The sequence below is a fragment of the Cupressus sempervirens genome, chromosome 4 (assembly GCF_028749045.1).
Source record: "Cupressus sempervirens isolate cs-2001-9-10 chromosome 4, ASM2874904v1, whole genome shotgun sequence".
NCBI classification, from domain to species: Eukaryota; Viridiplantae; Streptophyta; class Pinopsida; order Cupressales; family Cupressaceae; genus Cupressus; species Cupressus sempervirens.
Window position 1 is genome coordinate 275,310,517 of NC_143121.1, and position 18,930 is coordinate 275,329,446.

Sequence of the window (18,930 nt, forward strand, 5' to 3'; positions counted from 1 at the left end):
AATCTTCACTGTTGCTACTTTGCCGACCAACTCGTTCTTCACTAGTACTCGGCATTGACACTTGGTCATGCCTAGAGGAGCTCGGCAATGACTGAGGTTGCTTGCCTTTTCTTCTATTTGCTCCTTCTTGCTATTCATCAGCATCTTCTTCACTCATAATTGACACTTTACTTGAGGTGCTCAGTGACTCATCAGTTGGACCATACCAAGACTGATTTTCAAAAAAATTCACATCTCTTGAAAGAATCATCTTGTTGTTCAATGGGTCATACAATCTGTATGTCTTTGATTTTGAGCTATACCCTATGAAGATGCACTTCACACCTTTTTCATCCAATTTATGCCTTTTCTCTTTAGGCACATGTGCATATGCAACACATCCAAACACCCTTAGATGTTCAACTATCTATCTTCCTCATGACCATGCTTCCATTGAAATTCTATCACAGACTGCCTTTATAGGACATCTATTAATTAGGTAAACTATTGTTGCCACAGCCTCTCCCAAAAATTTAGTTGGGAGACCTTTCTCTTTCATCATGCTCCTATTCTTTCTTTTAGCCACTCCATTCTGCTATGGTGTATAGCTAGCTATGAGCTCTTTCTTTATACCATGTTTTCTGCAAAAGTTTACAAAAGAATTGGAGGTATGCTCCCCTCCTCTATTTGATCTTAGGACCTTGATATAGTGTCCACATTCTCTTTCAGCCTAGGCTTTGAACTCAAGAAACTTATCAAATGCTTCAGATTTAGATTTCAAAAAATAAACCCATATCCTACGACTAAAATCATCAATGAATGTCATGAAATAAATACTCCCCCCAATGGAAGTAACTTGCATAGGACTGACTAGGTCAGTATGCACTAACTCTAATGGATATCTAGCCCTCCTAGAATTTTCAGAATTAAAGGGAAGCCTATGTTGCTTACTCAAAATACAAGCCTCACACTTGTCACATGAATTTCCTATTTGTGGCAAACCTTCTACCATTCTTTTATTTGACAACAAATTTAAACTAGCATAGCCAAGATGACCATACCTGAGGTGTCATAACCGTGAGGGGTCTTCAATCACACTCCTTAGAGCTGATTGTGTGGGAGGTGTAGCACTAACTTGAGATGAGAAACATGTCTCTATCCTCAAGGGAAACATTATATTCTTTGTCATTTGAACTGATGCAAGTAAGTTCTTTCTCCCATCTTTTTCATGAATGACCCACGTGTCATTCTCTATCAACACTTTGTATCCATTTTGAATGAGCTGACCAATGCTCATCAAATTGTGCTTCATACTAGGGGCAAAATACACATTTTTTATTTCCTTCTTCTCACCTTGCTTGGTGCAGACCATAATAGATCCTTTTCCCAGTACTGGTAGGGTTCCATTATTACCCATTTTAATCTCAGATTGAAACTCTTGTCAATGAATGAAAACAAGGTTTCATTACCACTCATGTGGTTGCTAGATCCACAGCCGAGGTACCAAACCTTAGGGCTTCCTTCTTCACCAACATTACACATGATGAAGGCAGTGGCATTGTTTCCACTTTCCATGTTCACATTAGCCACATTTGCTTGTCTTGACTAATCATTTTTCTTCTTCCAGCATTCACTTGCATAATGTCCATATTTATGATAGTAGTAGCATTCTACATTACTCCTATTTGAGTTGTAATTTTTCTTACCTCCTCTTGAAGTATTTTGTGAGCTACTTGCTCCATCTGCTCTTCCTGAGCTTTCTGCTGCAACATTTCTTTGTCCTCCATTACCTCGACCTTTACCTCTAGAGTTTCTGCTTAAGCCATTTCTTCATCTCCCCCTTCCTCTTGGATTTGACTGAATCTTGAATACTTGCTCTTACGAAAAAGAAGATGCAAATATGTTTATCCTATCCTCATGGGTTTGAAGAGTACCCATCAACACATCCATTGTCAAAATAGTGAGGTATTTTGCCTCTTCTATGTCATGACCAAATTGTCATATTTATGAGGTAAACTCCTCAATATCTTTTCCATTATCCTGTGCTCTTGATAGTCTTCTCCATTTGATTTCAATTGATTAATCACATTGGAGGTCCTTGAACTAAAATCTGGAACTAATTCATTTTCCTTCATCTAAAGGTTCTCAAGCTCCCTCCTTATATTCTGTAGCTTTACAATATGGACTTTATCAATCCCTTTGAAGTTTGTATCAAAGATATCCCAAGATTCCTTTGCATAATTTTCTACTGCAATCTTTGGGAATATTGTCTCTATCATTACTGCTTCAATCAAACTTAATGTCTTTGCATCTTTCCTCCTTGACTCTTTCAAATGAGTCTTTTGATTATTAGTATGAGTAGCATACTGAGCTGGGTTTGTCACATCATTGATCCCATTTATAATAAAGTCCCATAAATCATTTCCAACTATTATGGTTTTCATCTTCTTTGCCCATGTATCATAATTTTTCTTATTAAAGGATGGTAGCTACTGCCATATCTTTCTTGTATCTACTACCATGTCAAATATCCAAAGAAAATAAATGCCCTAACTCACTGTGGATGTGGGCTCTCAAAGCTCTGATACTATGTGAGAGATATAAAATTCAATTAAAACTCACAACTCTAAAATCTAAAACAACTTGCTTGGCACATGAAGGTGATGAGTACTAGTTTGCTCGGCACTTGAAGGTGTCGAGTGGCAATGTGCTCGGCACGTGAAGGTGCCAAGTGATAGTTTGCTTAGCACTAACAATTGCCGAGTGACAAGCAGTAGGTGCCGAGTTAGCTCGACACAAGAAGAAGCTGAGTAAGCTCGACACACAAAGGCAATGCTTTGCAACAATGGATGCCGAGTGAGCTCGGCTCAAACTAAAAAATTATAACTTAGTGAAATTTCAACATGAATGTTTCCACTATTAAAACCAGAGAGCCAAAGCTTGAAGCTTCTAAACAAACTTCACAAATGCAATGAATAGAAGAAGGACAATGGGTTCAAGTATGCCTGCTTGATTTCTATTCAACTGAAATTAAAAACATTACAAAATCTGGGAGCATTCGGCTTCAACTAGAGAACCCTAAAATAACCCTAAACTGATAAAACTTCAAACTTCAACGAATTTTAAACTTGCAGCTCTAATGGCTGCATACAATGGTGCCTAGAGCAATCATTGCTTCAACATGACAAAACCAACAATAACGAACTTACTGAATGAATCAGAGGAATCACGTGCAACTGGAGAGATTGGATCTACTGATCACTTTCTTCTTCTTCCTTCTCTACTCTGCTCTGCTCTGCTAAACTTCTGATTTGCTGAACTGGTCTCTCTTCTTTGTTCTGTTGAACACACAGTCTGAAATGAAAATAAAACATTCCTTTTGTCATATTCCTCTCTCTCTTTTCCTAATTTCAAAACTCACCCACTACATTTATGTTTTATGTCTATTTTGGAGTCCATCAGGGGTGGTAGGTGGGCGTTTGGCTCCAAGGGCAAACGTCAACAGCATTAAATATTCCAACAATATCTCTCTATGTGTATTCTATTGCCAGCCTGTGATAATCGTTTTGATTATTTTGACCTGAGATTGAAAAAATGAAGAAAACTTATTTAAGGCGCGAAAAGGAAGAAAAAGGAATAAAACTTCCCCATTCAAATTAGAAACACTAAAGTTGGACCTGTTTTTTTCAATGAACAGATTGGATAAATACCTCCAAATATATGTTGGTTTGATACATTTGGATTATGTGTGGTTGAAAATGGTTGCGATGCGTGTTTGCGCCTCCATAGCAAAATTGCGGAAAAGATGACCAAAATTAACATCACCGAACACCCAATCAACAGTCCAACCACCCAAACTTTAATCTTGTGGCTGCTTGCCGCAATACTATTTTGAGGAAAATCCAGTGCAAGATTAACAAAGAGAAAGGAAAATCCACCCTTCACAATGAAACAAGGCATTTCAGGTGGGAATAAACAAAAGAGGCCTTACAGTATCCTAAGATTCTTCAGTGAACTGAGGTCCGGAATATCACCTGACAAATTGTTATTTCCTCGCAGCTACAACCGATGACATAGAGTTAGTGTAGCACAGTAACACTGGATTGAGCAATATAATTTGTACCCAAAGCAATTTTGGCTTTCTCACTACAGAAGCGAATTACTAAACTCTTACCAGCTGTTGTAGTGCTGTTAAGTCCGCTATATTTGAAGGTATCGCGCCTTTCAGATTCATTGTTGTTAGATCTCTGCAAAAAATATTCGAATCATACACATTAATAGCATAAGATATATGTTCCGATGAATAATTAAAACACAAGCTAATTTACATGATGATGACTCGCGGAGGATCGTCCTCGCTGTAGGTAATCCCTGTTGAAGAATAACCAGCTGGTAAACATGGATCTCCTCCCGTCCAATCGTCTGGAACACTCATTGCATCTGCTATTTTTCTGATTGCAACCACTGAACTCCCACAATTGCAGAAGACATTATTAGCGTATATAATATCTGGAACTAATAATATACACAAAACAATAGAGAGTAGGAATGGAATACAGAAATTCACCGACTTCGGAGTCTGTAGTTGTCTGGGTCTCAAGCTTTCTATACATTTCTGCTCCATTTATGAAGGGTCACAACTCCGATAAAAAACTGGGTTGCAAAGTTATTTAAATGGGCTCGGGATTGTCAAGCTGTAAGTCTTTATTTGCTTGGTAGCATTCCAAAAACTTAAGCTCTATGAAATCTGATATTTGGTATTCGTTAATGAAGGCAGCAAATTTCTGTCTGAGCTTGGTCTGGTTGAGGTTGCAGAAGTAAAGTGCGAAAGAGTAAATGCCTGGGTCAGAGGACACCATATATATATCTGAAATAGTCATGTTGGCTACTTTTCCCATCCCAATTGCAGTACTTGAGAGGTTAAGCAGTGGTTTATTCACTAGCTCCTTCCCTAATGAAGATGTATGTTCGCCATCAACGGTAATATTGACACTACCTTTACTCGCTACTGAAGAATACCACTCGCGATCAAATGGATCGTCAGGGTACCTGCCAAAATGAGCAAAAATATGTTTCGGATAATTACAACAGTTGTTAGATTCGCGTCTACTGCGCCAAAGATTCGTAGCAAGTTGGAATCTCATTCATAAAACACTTACTTCAGGAAGCTGTCAATAGATGCATCGAAGTAGATGCGATGTGCGCGATCTAATGCGCTCTTTTGGAAATCCGTTGAATTGTACATGGAGGATTCGAGTGGGCGCAGCTCGATGTTTGAAATGAAAACAGAATGATTTTGTTCTGTCTGATTATTGCGGGCAAGGCATAAACTCAGACTCGCACTTTTAGCAGCCAAGATGATCTCGTAAGCATTAAATGTTTCATTGTCTGTACCGGATAGGTTGACATTCGTCCAATTAAATCAAAGAATCTTGGGAAAGGAATTCAATAATTTGGACCGAATGATGCTCTTACCAAGTAATTTACATCAGGACTCACAGGGATGAGATAGCAATATTTCTTCACTGACGGATCCTTAAAGTAGGCAAGTGTCCAGAATTGCATGGCGAGTGTTTCTGTTGAACTGGTCGTCCAAATGTTGCGAGTTCTAATGAAGGGGGAATCAGAAATCCAAAGTAGGTTCTGCTCGTCTGTTAGTTATCGATGGCGCCACAGTTGATGTTGAAGAAGCCTGAACAAAAGACACAATATAATGTCACTAAAATTGCAAGATCGAAATCATGTAAGAAGAAAAAAGAGGTTACCATCTGGATTGGAACGTGTGAAACTCAATAACCCAACAAAAAAGGTAATGAGCAACAGAGAGAGACTTCTGAAATCCATGCCAGACAGATTTCGGACCTGTTAAAATTGGATAAAGAAAATATAATCGTAAGAAGGAACTCAAAGTTGTAATGAAAATAGTATCTTAAAGAGAATTTCACCTCGCTACTTGGTAAAGTGTGTTGGGACGAAAAATTGCATGCTTTATTTTTAGCCCCATTTCAAATTTTGAGTCAAACCAAGCCCTATGAATGCCCATAATTGCATATGTACCTAGCTGTACCTGTGAGGCCCCTAAGGTGTTTAATGTTTCTAAAACCTTCCATTCAGTGCATTTAAGTGTTCCATGATGACAAACTGACGTCTCAAACCATTCTACGAAGTCCTATTTTGAGTGCATTTCTAATTTGCATTTTACACTAAGTGTTAAACAGCGATAGGAGGCTATGTTTGCCATTGACTATCCTGGACCAAGAATAGTGTCATGAGCCGCCACTTTGAGAGTATCTAGTTTCCATACCTGAGAACTTATGTTTTCGATTTTGAGTCATTTCGAATCCATTTGACTAGGTTTTGAATCCCTCAAAGTTGGTCAGTTACTGTTTTCATACTTTTGCAATTAATTCCTAATTCTGGGTAGCCCTGTTTGATGTGCTATAACTTTTGACTAGTTGACCCAAATGTAAAAATTACTATTGCGTTATTTTTTAGGTGTTAGGGATTTGTTATGTTTCAATTTTCAGCTCTTGATGAATCCATTTGATCAATTTTCAAATGCGATTCCAAATAAATTTTTTATCTTTTACTGGTGTTAGTATATGCAGATTGATTGGAAGCCCTCTTCGTGACATCATATCTTAAGATCTGTGATAGGTCAAGTCGAATCGATTGTACTCCTATGTTGTCCTCTGAAAATTCTCCAAATGTGTCAGTTTGCAAGTCATGAGGAATCTGTATGCACACTTTTCTGGGTCAATTCCATTTGTAAAAAATGATTTTCTTCCATTGTTTTCAGTCAGTGAATCCAAATAGCCTACTTTGACTGCTCGCCATTTGCGTCTAGTTATTTGTCGTGAGCCCAAATCGCAGTTTCATAATGTCCTCATGACAAAGAACCAATGCCCCAGTTTTCATCTTCCCAAGTGTTAGTTTGCCCAGTTTTCAAGGCCAAATCCAAAACCAATTTATGGTTTTCTGACATGTTTTCTTGCAGGTGATTTTGAGAGGTCAACTTTAACAACAAATATCTTTTGACTGGGAATTCGTCATGCGAAGAGATTTGACAGGGTAGAAGTGTGCGGAAGAGAGAATCAGCGTGCTAGTTTCTAGAGCCCGATCAGGTGATTTGGTCAGTTTTTGAGGCTAGTCAATGGACCTCCTGGCACAAAATTTGACTAGTTGTAGAAAGTGATAAAATGAGTTTTAAATGTTGTTTCAGTGATGGATTTTGTTTGCAATCAGTTCGAGATGCCAAGTGAGTTAATCTGAAGGATCAGTTGTCTGGAAATGAAAATTTGTTAGTCAGACCCGCCTTGAGACCTGACCAATCTTCATCAGATTAACATATAAGTGTTATGCATGATTGAAATTGTCCATTTAGCTTTTTTTTGTTGACTTAAAAAGGCAGGTTGCTAAAGTACTGGATTACTTTGAGCTTCAAGGAGTAACATGTAGGGTTGTTACTACAAGTGCTTACATTCTCATATTTGTTTGCGTTGAAATATAAAGAATGAGTAATTGGGTGTATCCTCATTTTTCGTCTTTGTCAAGCACCTTCTTGGACTGAATGGTTTTAATATAAGAGGATGAGGAGATGTCAATATTAACTAAGGACACGATTGGAGCAATGAGAGCTGGCTTTGTATGTATAGGCAGAGTACAGGAATAGGTTGTACAAGACAGCATGGGTACTTTTTTAAAATCTCCGACCATCCATGGAATAGTCTTTTCCAGAACATGTAATTGGACTGTCAAGGTCTCTTGGAAGTGACTTCTCTCCTTCAGGTGGTTTTCTGCTTGAGCATGCCTCCTATACTTTAACTCTAGAGGGAGATTTCTCCATCGTTAACCTATACTTGAGCAATGGAGAAAGTTAGGGAGAAGTTCTGCTTAAGCCCGCTTTTGTTATTTGGAGTGTGTATCCAACTGAAAAGTATTAGAGTCTGGTAACTTTGTAATGCTCAGTGGTGACACCAAATCCGAAACTGTATGGCAGAGTTTTGACTATCCAGTCGACACTTTTTTGCCAGGCATGAGGTTTGGTCGACAGCAAAAGCTGATCTCTTGATAAAGCTCATTGGATCCTTCTCCTGGGTTTTTCTCTTATCAGCTCGATCCATCTAGAACCAAACAGTTCATCTTAAAATGGAACAATTCTGAGCAGTATTGGACAAGCGGAACATGGGACGGAAAAGTTTTCAGTCAAATCCCACAAATGACGAACACAGACTTCTACAATATCAGTGTTGAAGATACTAAATCCGGTTTGTATTTCACATTTTCATTGATGAATATGTAGAACGCGCTGTCACGATACGTCCTAATAAAATCTGGAGGGATGCAATTATATCTTCTAATTGATAATGGGAATGGGGAATGGAGCATGATCTTGTCTCAACCAATAGACCAATGTTCTGTATATGGTCTCTGCGGCGCTTTCAGAACTTGCAATTCCATCAATCTTCAATCTTGCAGCTGCATTGAAGGCTTCGCTCCAGCTGATGCTCATGCTTGAGAGTCGGGAGAGTCATGGCTGAGTGGTTGTATTTGGCAGAACTCATTGAACGATGATGCCAAAAATGGTAGCACGGACGGATTCCTGGAGCTGCACATCACGTTACCTAATGGTTTTGCTTCGTCATATCCTGATGCAACCACACAGAAAGATTTCAAGAAAGATTGCCTCCTCAACTGCTCCTGCACAACGTTTACAGCATATAAAGACGACAGACATGCAAAGAAGGAAAAATGCCCATGTAAGGAACGAAAACCACCACAAGGAACTAGCAGGGGAGGCGGCATTGAATTGGAAGGATCCCATGTGGAAAGAATGGCGCAGTAATCATATTGAAACCACAAGTCAAACTGAAGCCATGAACTAAGTAACCCATGCTTTACAAGAAGAGGGAACACGTAAGAGATAAGGGAGAAAGGCACATCAAGTGTACAGCAGATTAGCGCAGACAAAGTAGAGAGTAATGGTCAAAATATTGATGAAAGACATCATGTTCGACTAAGTTTGTGTGCAGCAATGAAGGCTGGTATTCATAAGCTATCCAATGCAGAGCCCACGCATTGAATGCATGGCAGGAAAATAGAACAGAGTATAGGAAGGCTTGGACAGGTTATTTTATCCCATATGGGTTACGGTATCAAGTTTTTATCTTTTTAAATACTATTGCACACACCTTGTCTAATGTCCTAAAAAAAAGACATTTTTGTGGAGCCATGCAGCAGCAAGTGGGTCCGACTTAAACATTTAGAGGTTAACTTTTGAACCAACACGCAAGCAAAAGTGTCATGACGCTAGCAGAATGAAAGCTACCAGAGAACTAAAAAATCTGGCGCCTCGCTACTTCGCTAGCTGGAAAATCTCAGAAAATCTAGCTAGCGACATAGCGAGGTTGTCGGGAAACTCTGAAATCTGACGAGATTCAAAATGCTATGGGGTCTCGCTTGCAGGAGCAACAATGAATCAGATCATGCCAAGTGGTAGCGAGCAGGAGGTGATGTGGTGAATTAAAACTAGTTGCAATGAGATCGTGACACGTTATCAGATTGGAGGGTCGTTGCTAACTCGCCAAGCGGAAGGTGCACGACAATTAACATAGCGAGATAGCGATGATGATTGTGCAGCAAGTAAGACCAATGATATGCTGACACATGGCACCTAGTCAACAGAGGTTTGACCCTGGAATCACAGGGTAAAGGAAAATATGAAGGCAATGAAAAATAATAGTATTTTATTATTTTCTCAAAGGAGTGACGTGCAGGATTTTTTTTTAATTCAGAAGGCTTAAGTATGAAGTTTGAACTTTAGACAAATTTTAAATTTTTGAAAATTTAAAATTTTTAAATGTGCATATCTGAGTCTTCAACAAGGAGGGACATTTTCAAATGGAGATTGAAGAGGTTTCTGGAAGCCAAAATGTGCCTTATCATATACCGTCAGAATCGTGAAAATCCAAAGTTTTCGATTTTGGAGTTTTTTTTACACAGGAATCTGTCTGTTCAAGTTATAGGAGGATTTGTCTCAGGTTCCTATCTTGCAACCAAATTTAGGTATCAAAATTCAGTTGTGATTTCTAGCATGGTGATGACCTGAATATGGTTAAAGGGTAGTAAAAATACAGTTTGGGTTGAAATTTGAACACATTCATTTAGTAAAATTTGAATTTTACCAAGCAAAATTAGATATTTTGATGACTCGAAAAGGTTTCCTCATTCAGAAAAAGATATTTGCAAATTAGTTATAGAAATGATGAAATCAAATCAAATATTCAGTTGAAGAGAGAAGTTAGAGAGAGTCTTTTGATGGCAAAGAGAGGGAATGTCAAGTGGACAGATGTCAGAAACAGAGAAAATCCAAAATTTTCTTTCTTCTATATATCTCTTTTTCTTTCTCATTGTTAGGGTTCTAGTTTTTTTTTAACTGTGAAACCATTGTTGGTAGGAAATTTGTAGTCATTCTGTGAGACTACTTCTTTGGATCTAGAACTGTGATTCCACCTCCATTCTTCAGCAAATTCTTCTTGTATGAACAGCAGTAGTGCAAATAATACAGATAGTTCAGACATGTTAGGTGTTTTCATGTTTTGATTGCATGCATTTAAATGTATTGTTTCAAGGAAATTAATACAAAGGAATAGGAATTTCATTAGTTTCGTTCTGATTCTCGTCTCCTTTATCAGTGATCTTCAATGTTTTACAATCTCTGAACAAAGAGCTTAGGTTGTAGTTGTAGCTCCTTAAGGCTGTATGTTAATTCATTGTTGCTTATAACTCAAGAGGTTGTGTAAATGCTTCAAAGAATCAACAGGGTTACAAGTTTGCTGATGGGGATATCATGTAAGAATGACGTTTAGATTGAGCATAGATGTCCATTTACAAGTTAAATGGATAGATCAGATATCTGAAGATACACATATGTCTCAAATATTCATATGTATGCATTTAATTCATGGATTTGCTCAATAGATAAGGCACAGGTCATTTATAGGATCACTTGTTCATGCTGATGCATATTAGGGGTTTTGTTGAATTCAAAATCTTTAAATCAAATCAATTCAGTTGTTCATGTTGAAGTGGGCATTAAAGTTTAACCCTCACTCAGCTTTTGTATGTCATAGGTTTGTATTTAGCTATCGTAGATCTGTGTCATTTCATGAGTTCTTAGGAGATATAAGGGGTTTTCATCTGCTTAATAGATTCAGGGATATGTTTTTGCACTGGTACGGTATCATTGGAATATGAGGTCTACCTACCTAGGTTTAGTAGAGCCTAAAGTAGAAGAAGGGTCATTATAGTTGGCCTGTTGTCAGAAATGGCATGTTGAAAATGGGAGTTAGCTGACCCTAGACCTGTCACTTTCTCAATGGGATAATTGAAAACCCTCCAGCGTTTTCAAATACCAAAAAAGTGCAAATTTGGGCCTGCCTAATTCTTCATTCTATTTTCAGAGAGGCGCGTCTATATATAGACTCTTTTCCAAATCTAAGCAAAACGGTTAATATCTCAGCCATGGATTTAACAACCTAGGTATTGCTAATCAAACAAGAATTAACATCATAATAATGGATTAAAATAAAATATGTCTCTACAAACTTCAAGTCTATTATGGAACTCTGCTCAAATAAAATAAAATTTTAAAATGAATCTTTTCAATTCATTGGTCAGTCTTTTTCTTGGATTTGCATTAAAATTGCTACTCATCCTTAACCAAACAATAGATGTTATCAATTTATATATTGCATCGAAACTTCAGAGATGAAATAACCACAATTTACTGGACTTTTCTAGATTCATTGGTCAGCCATGATTTACTATTTCTTTGGGAAACTGAATTCTGAGTCAAGGAAAGGTTGACTAGTACTTTTCTGTTTCTCTATCAATAGAGGTGGGTTTAACCATAATGTGTCTTAATGTCTTGATGAGCCAGCCTTTTTCACATTGAGGATTCCCCTATACTAGGAATTGCTAATTAAAAACAAACCATTCCTATCTATGTTCTTATTGTATTTGTTAGGCATTATAATATTGTAATCACTTGTGCATTGGATATTATAGAATGGATTGGAAGTAGCTACTATTTGATTTTAGAAGATTATATATATATATATATATATAATGTTTAATTAATATCTCCCAAAAGGATATCATCTACATCATGAATCCAAATTTAACAATTTTATGTTTTAATAAAGTTTAATATTATAATCACATTATAATTATAAATCTACATTTATATCAAATTAAAAATTAATTTTAATTGTAAATATTTCTCTATTACTAATATACTAGAATATTATTTAAATTGTGTTAAATATTTCTATTACAACTATTTTAATTTATTCTCTTATATTTTCAAACTTTTCAATTGTACTTTATAAAACTATTATAATCTACAACAAATACTGGCCACTAGTGGCACTTGTTTTATTGTGGTGAAAGATGATTTTGTCTTTGTATTTTCTACTTATTTATCGATGTTCCAAGTATTTAGGAATTTTAATTTTTTTAAATATTAGATTTATGTTTTTAATAGATTAGTAAAAAAAAATTATGCAGTATGTATATTTGTATGTATTTTTTTATGCAGATATTCTTTATGTCATTTATTGAATTTGAGATTTAAATTTTCAATAATTGTATTAAGATTAACAATTCAATAATACATATATGAAATCATAGTTATTAGAATGTCAAAAGATACACAATTAAATATTAATAATAATATTCAATCTTATATCTTTAAACAATGTCTTATATGCATTATGTAAGCATTCGATCTTGTTGATTAATATTATCAAAAGCAATCACTACTAAGAAAAATAAGTAAACACAATGACCTTAATTGTGTGTCTAGAAAAAAAATCTAAAATGTAAAAACCAAGGATTATATCTATATTAGAGAGCACCATATAGAAATCACCAAACCAATAAATATAAATTAAATATTGAAAACAAATTTAAACATAAACTTGAAAGTAACAAGGGGTGGGAGCCCCAAAGTTCTTGCCTTTAGTATGGTATGTTTTGAGGTAAGGTTTTGAGTGGTGGAATCGCACGTAGATACCAAGAGGAACTTTTAATGAATGAAGACAAACTAATTCTGAGAAGTATGATTTAATGCTTTATGGAGCACCATGATGATGGTAACAACACAATGTGGATCAAAGTTTGAAATTGGTAAGAATAGTGTAAACGATTATGAAAATAAGTTGTTCATGTTTATTTAATAGACGATCAATTGCAAACTAACATAATTCATAGCTACTTATATGTTGATGTTCCATAACTTGATAGTTGGAAGAGAAGCATTTCATTCGATAAATGTAATGTACAAGAAAAGGGATTAAGTTTAATAATATTATACAATGAAATATAAATATAACAATATTTTATTTTCATAAGCCACTCCACAAAATACATTTAATGTGAAAAAATCCAGATGACTATTTTGAAAATTTTCAAAAGACATAAGATGGAATTTGATAAAAGAAGAAACCTATATATATATATATATATATATATAAAAGTGTTGTGACAGTTATAGCAATGAAGAAATTTAACATTAGTAAGTAAGCCACACATTTAAGTAGTTAATTTTTTGATTAAGGATATGCATAACTATTCAATTATAGAATGAAAACTAAAATTACAAATGTATTTTAATAAAAGTCCATCTAAAAGACATTAATTAACTTAGGAAAATACCAAATTATTTAAGGATGCCACTAACTCAGAGAAATGAATATCTAAAATATCAAGTTGTCGATCAATCCATGTTAACTCCAAACTCCTTAGAGCCATCTGCATGTACATATGTGACACCATATATATAGGTCACTCATTAGAGTATAAGCCAACAAAAATTAGAATATGACGAGCATGTATACATTTGTATCGTGTTAGCTATAGTGAAGTTTTGCAAGTGTTTTGGTGTTTTAAAACTCTCAAATTGGTGTATTTCATGACCTTTGTGATTCAAAGAGGTGAGATTTGTGTTTGTTTGAGAAGAAATATTAGAGATAAAGATGTTGTGATGGTTGAGACTTTTTTTCCTATAGATATGCATGTTTATTTGTAGTGGAACAATTGCACCTAATACCTTTACCAATTGTTGTTGTACCAAGTTGTTAACTTAAAAATAAAGTGCTTTTCTTTGAAGTGAAATTTACAATCACAATCATGTATAGAATCTATATTGCAATAGAAATGATGGGCTTAGAAAAGGACCAAAAGTCTAGGTTCTAAGGTGCTAAGGCATATTTATACCCCTTTATACATAAATGCATGTACGCACTTCCTTTATAAATTATCCATTTACAATTGCATTATTTCTAATCTCCTTTCGATTCAATAAGTCATATGAAGACACTACATTATTTTCTCACTGATCAGGAAATATAAGATGTATTAGAAGAACAAACTCAAACAATTAATTTAACAATGACTAGACTAAAGGACCATGTCATTTCTGCATTATCATCTAGTTTTGAGTCTCAAATAGCCATCTTTGATATTTAATATATTAAGCACATAAACAAAATCTTTCATTAGTAAATTAATATTGTTAGTTTTAAACATTTAAATTGTTCACATTTGATAGGAAAAATTAAAATATTCTAAATAAAACCTAGTGACATATTTTCTTAATCACAATATTTAAAAATCCTCAAAAAAATTTTCTAATGATTAGAATCTCCAAAAGAAATAATAGCCTAATTCTTGAAAATAATGCTATATATACCAACAGAATCTTGGGAGCATAGTTAGTGTGAAGAGAATGAGCTAGTTTGTCTACGATTATTTTACGTTTACTTTATTACATTTATTTATTAGAAAGGTAGTAATTAAATATAAGGTGGCCTATGATCTATCAAATTGAACTTTCATCAAGCTTAAAATCATAGATGTTTAGGTTTGATAAATGGAAAGAACTATATTATTACTGAAAATTTGAATCAACGATGCTATTCATATCATAAAGAGAGGGGAAGAACTCTAAACAAATCAGATGAAATGAATGGCAACTAAATGTGAAAATTTCCTAAAGGGAAAAATTGAAATTCATAAAACTAGGAAAGTTAGTTCATAGATAAAAAGATAATGGAGCATAACTTACGAAACAAAATGGCTAAATGGGAACCAATTACTATTGTCAAACCAAAGAGAAAGATTTCTATTAGCTGGTAAATTAATAAAGCATAAATGAGCTTTACCATGCAAATTCCATTATAGTGCTAATATTTTAAAAATGCGTGATAGGTTATACAAGTTCCACACAAATTTTGACAGAACACTTTGCAATCTAAAGTAAAATTTACAATCTTAGTGAATATAGATTTTATGGCTTGTTTTAGTTATAGCTTCCAAACCTGGAAAATAAAATTGAAAATTTCTAGAGCTTCCATTACCAAGATCATTAATGACAATGTTCAATGGGAAAAATAAAGAAACATCTTAGGGCTAGCACTAGAAAATTATACATGGATATCAGTTTATCCTTTCGGAATTGTGGTCTGGTTTACAATATGCAACCAAGTCTTTTCACCTAGCTGAAATCCATTGGAAATAAAATCCTTGAATATATTATTCTACCTCTGAAAGAATATCCACACAAGAAGAGTTAATAAATATACAAGGTATAATCCTGATATGTTGATAAACATTTGTAAATTTCTTTGGCTGAAAATAAGATTCATTTTACTGAACAGAGTCATTTTGCTAAACTATTCCAAGATAGAGTTTTCATTCTATTGTTCTGATATAAAGATCATGTCCACAAAAAATCTTTATCTCTAATACACTATTTCTAAATTATTTATTAAATTCATACTCTTTCTAAAACAATATTTGTTAGAAATGGAAAAAGAAATCTGTGGTTCATCGCCTGATCATTTGTGCTGAGAGATGTTTGATAATCCTCTCTTTGAGGAAGAGAGTATATCGAATCAGTTTGTACTGGAAAAGAATTATCCTTGGCTACAATTCCTTTTAGTGCCTTTGTTTCCTTCGGATAATCTAGACCAGAAGCACGCGGAGAATATGGGTAGGAGATGCTTTTGTTTTCAAAATCTAACACAAAGTTTTCTCTGATACCCTTTGAATTATCATCCGTTGTCTATTTTGTTGAACTTAAGAAACTAGAGCTTGCTAGTAGAATTGATTGATGCCCCTCTGGACCCCTCTTAAATGATCCAGATCTATCATAGACCTTATGTCTAAATGGAAAGGAGACATCTAGAGTTGCCTCTACAACTTGTCTTTTAGAATAGCAGTTCTCATCTATTGATGGCTCTAGACTTTGGCACTCCTTCAGTGAACTGAAAGCCACATTCCCCCAATTGTTTCTAAATGGTCCTAATTGCAGCTCTATAGTCTCCTCTTTGTACGACCCTTCTAATTGAGAAGAAATTCCCTGCTCCAACTCAGTCCTGTGAAAAGAATTTTGTGAGTTCAGAGTGTCATATTCATAACCTGACTGGACTAAGTTCTTCCCTTGCACTTGGGGAAAATGATCCTTGCACTCCAACTCTCTGCAATCACTTGGCCATTTTCTTAAAGCCAAAGCATTGCCAAATGGATGTCGAGACAGTGATCTTGCTTGCAAATTTGAAAACTTAGTTTCTTGTGTCAGCTTCCAACTATCATGTTTTTTACTATCCATATATCGTGGAAATTTTTTATGTTTGACAGCTGAGCTATGCATGTCAGTGAATCCATATCCCTTTATTTTTCTTGAGATTGCCATTACCATTACATTACCTAGTTTTTTCCTTGTCGTTGAGAACTTATGGCAGGTGTTTCTTTTTAGCTAGCTATGATTTTATTTGGTTTCGTCAGTCTATTCCTAAAATCTATTATTTTTAGTAATGTTTTCTTGTCTTTTCATGCAAGATTCTTTTTCTTTTTTTGAGCTCTTGACAGAGGCATCATTTGCTTTTATCATTGCCTTTTGTCAACCTATTTTTGGCATGAAATCATTCATTTTCAGACAAGTGCAATATTCTATTTTAAATCTCTCTTACTAATTACAAGCTTTTATTCAAAAAAATTTTAGAAAAGTTTTTAAACTCCTTTTAGTATATTCTTATCTACCAGATTTGACCTCTATCATTAATTACTAAGTTTTTTTAGTTATATCTTTGTTAATGTTTTATTTCAAAAAAAATTCTTTTTGAATCACTTCCAATCTTGAAGGCAAAGTATGAGAAAAATGGGGAGATCTTTTTGCCCCATGACTTTATGTTTTTATTACTTTGAGGTTATATTTTTGAACCAAGGTAAATATTGTGACTTTCCAAAATATTAAGTATGGAAAGGTGATTATTTTCTTTAACCAATCTATTTTCGTATATTTATTTGAGTATATATGGGGGCCCACATATATGCCCAGATAAATATATAATTTATGACTATAATTTTTCAGAAATTCATATATACCTTTGCAAAATGAATTAAATACTCATGTTTACACTCAATGGAGTTTTATACCTGATATCTATATTTAGTTGATCTTCCTTAAATCATTCTACTTAATTGGATTATGAGTAATCTTACACTATTGCCTTCATTATTTAATGATTTGATTTTATTGATCTATCTGCACATGGTTGCAGTTTTATGCTTTTATAGCATCGTTCCATGCCCATGTTGGCACTTTATGGTTTTTGATATACATGATTTAAATGATATTTTTTGAGTTGCATAGGGAGCCAATTTTTCAAGGATAACTATGTAGGTCCCCTCAGTATAACTGATACATAGTTTCCTTATCTGGCCCATGGAGTATACCTCCATCCTCTATTGGTATGCACTCATTTTATATGGAGTCTCCCTCCATTTGATCCTATCTGTTCCATTTTGATAGGATAATATTTTTATGGAGTTTCCCTCCATGTTGTTCCATTTTTGTTCCTCAATGAAGAGGATGTTATTATTGGAGTTTTCTCTCCAAATTCAGATGATTTGATCCAATTTGAAGCCAATATGTTGTTATATCCTCATAATCCATTCTTTTGATTATCCTAACAAATCATGATAGTTCTACTTTAATCAGCATGTCTCTCCTTTATGTTATTTTCATATATTAATGTGATAATGATCTGCATACTTTATTGCTTAGATCATGAGTCATGCATGTTATGGAGGGATGCCCCCATTAGCTTGCAGTGGGATGATTCATTAAGTGGACTGTCTATATCCATGTGATTGATGCAAGATTGATGCAAGTATCATTAGTTGGCCTTGTCTGTGGTCATTTGTGCATTAGTATAATATACTTTTCATGAGAGCATTGATCAAGCTTTTTACTCAATTTGTCCTTGTTGACAATTTTTGAGCATATACTTTATCTTGATATCAGGTTATCTCCATTGTTTTGTGGTAACATGTTTTACTTATTGTTTCTCTATGAGAATTTTATTATCCTTATTCAAAAGGATTTCGAATTTGCATATATGATGGCATTCTACTTGTGGATAGTTTTTTTTGGTTCTCTACTTTTTTTTCAGGTGATCCATCAAGGAACCTTCTCAATTTTTCACATATGAAGATGTGTCTATGCTTCCACTTGATCACATTGAAAGAACTCATGTACTTCTCTTGGATCTACAAATGTTCCATATGGCTTGAAGATAGTCAAATTACTTCATATTGAAGATTAAGTTGCAGATTTTTGTAAATTATGGGTTTAATACCCTTTGATGTAATTACCCCAAGTAAGGATTAAAGGGGGGTGTTAGAAGTTGTAATCTTTCCTTGGTGTATTTATAAACCAAGGTTAGAACTTCATTCTTTATTGTTGTAATATATTAGGATATAAGCCAAGGTATCCTAATATATTTCTTTTTTGTCCTTTTTCCACTACATCTTATTTTGTCATCTAGTGGAATATGTGAGGACAAATATTTATTGTAATTTCTAATTTTAGATTATTCCTCC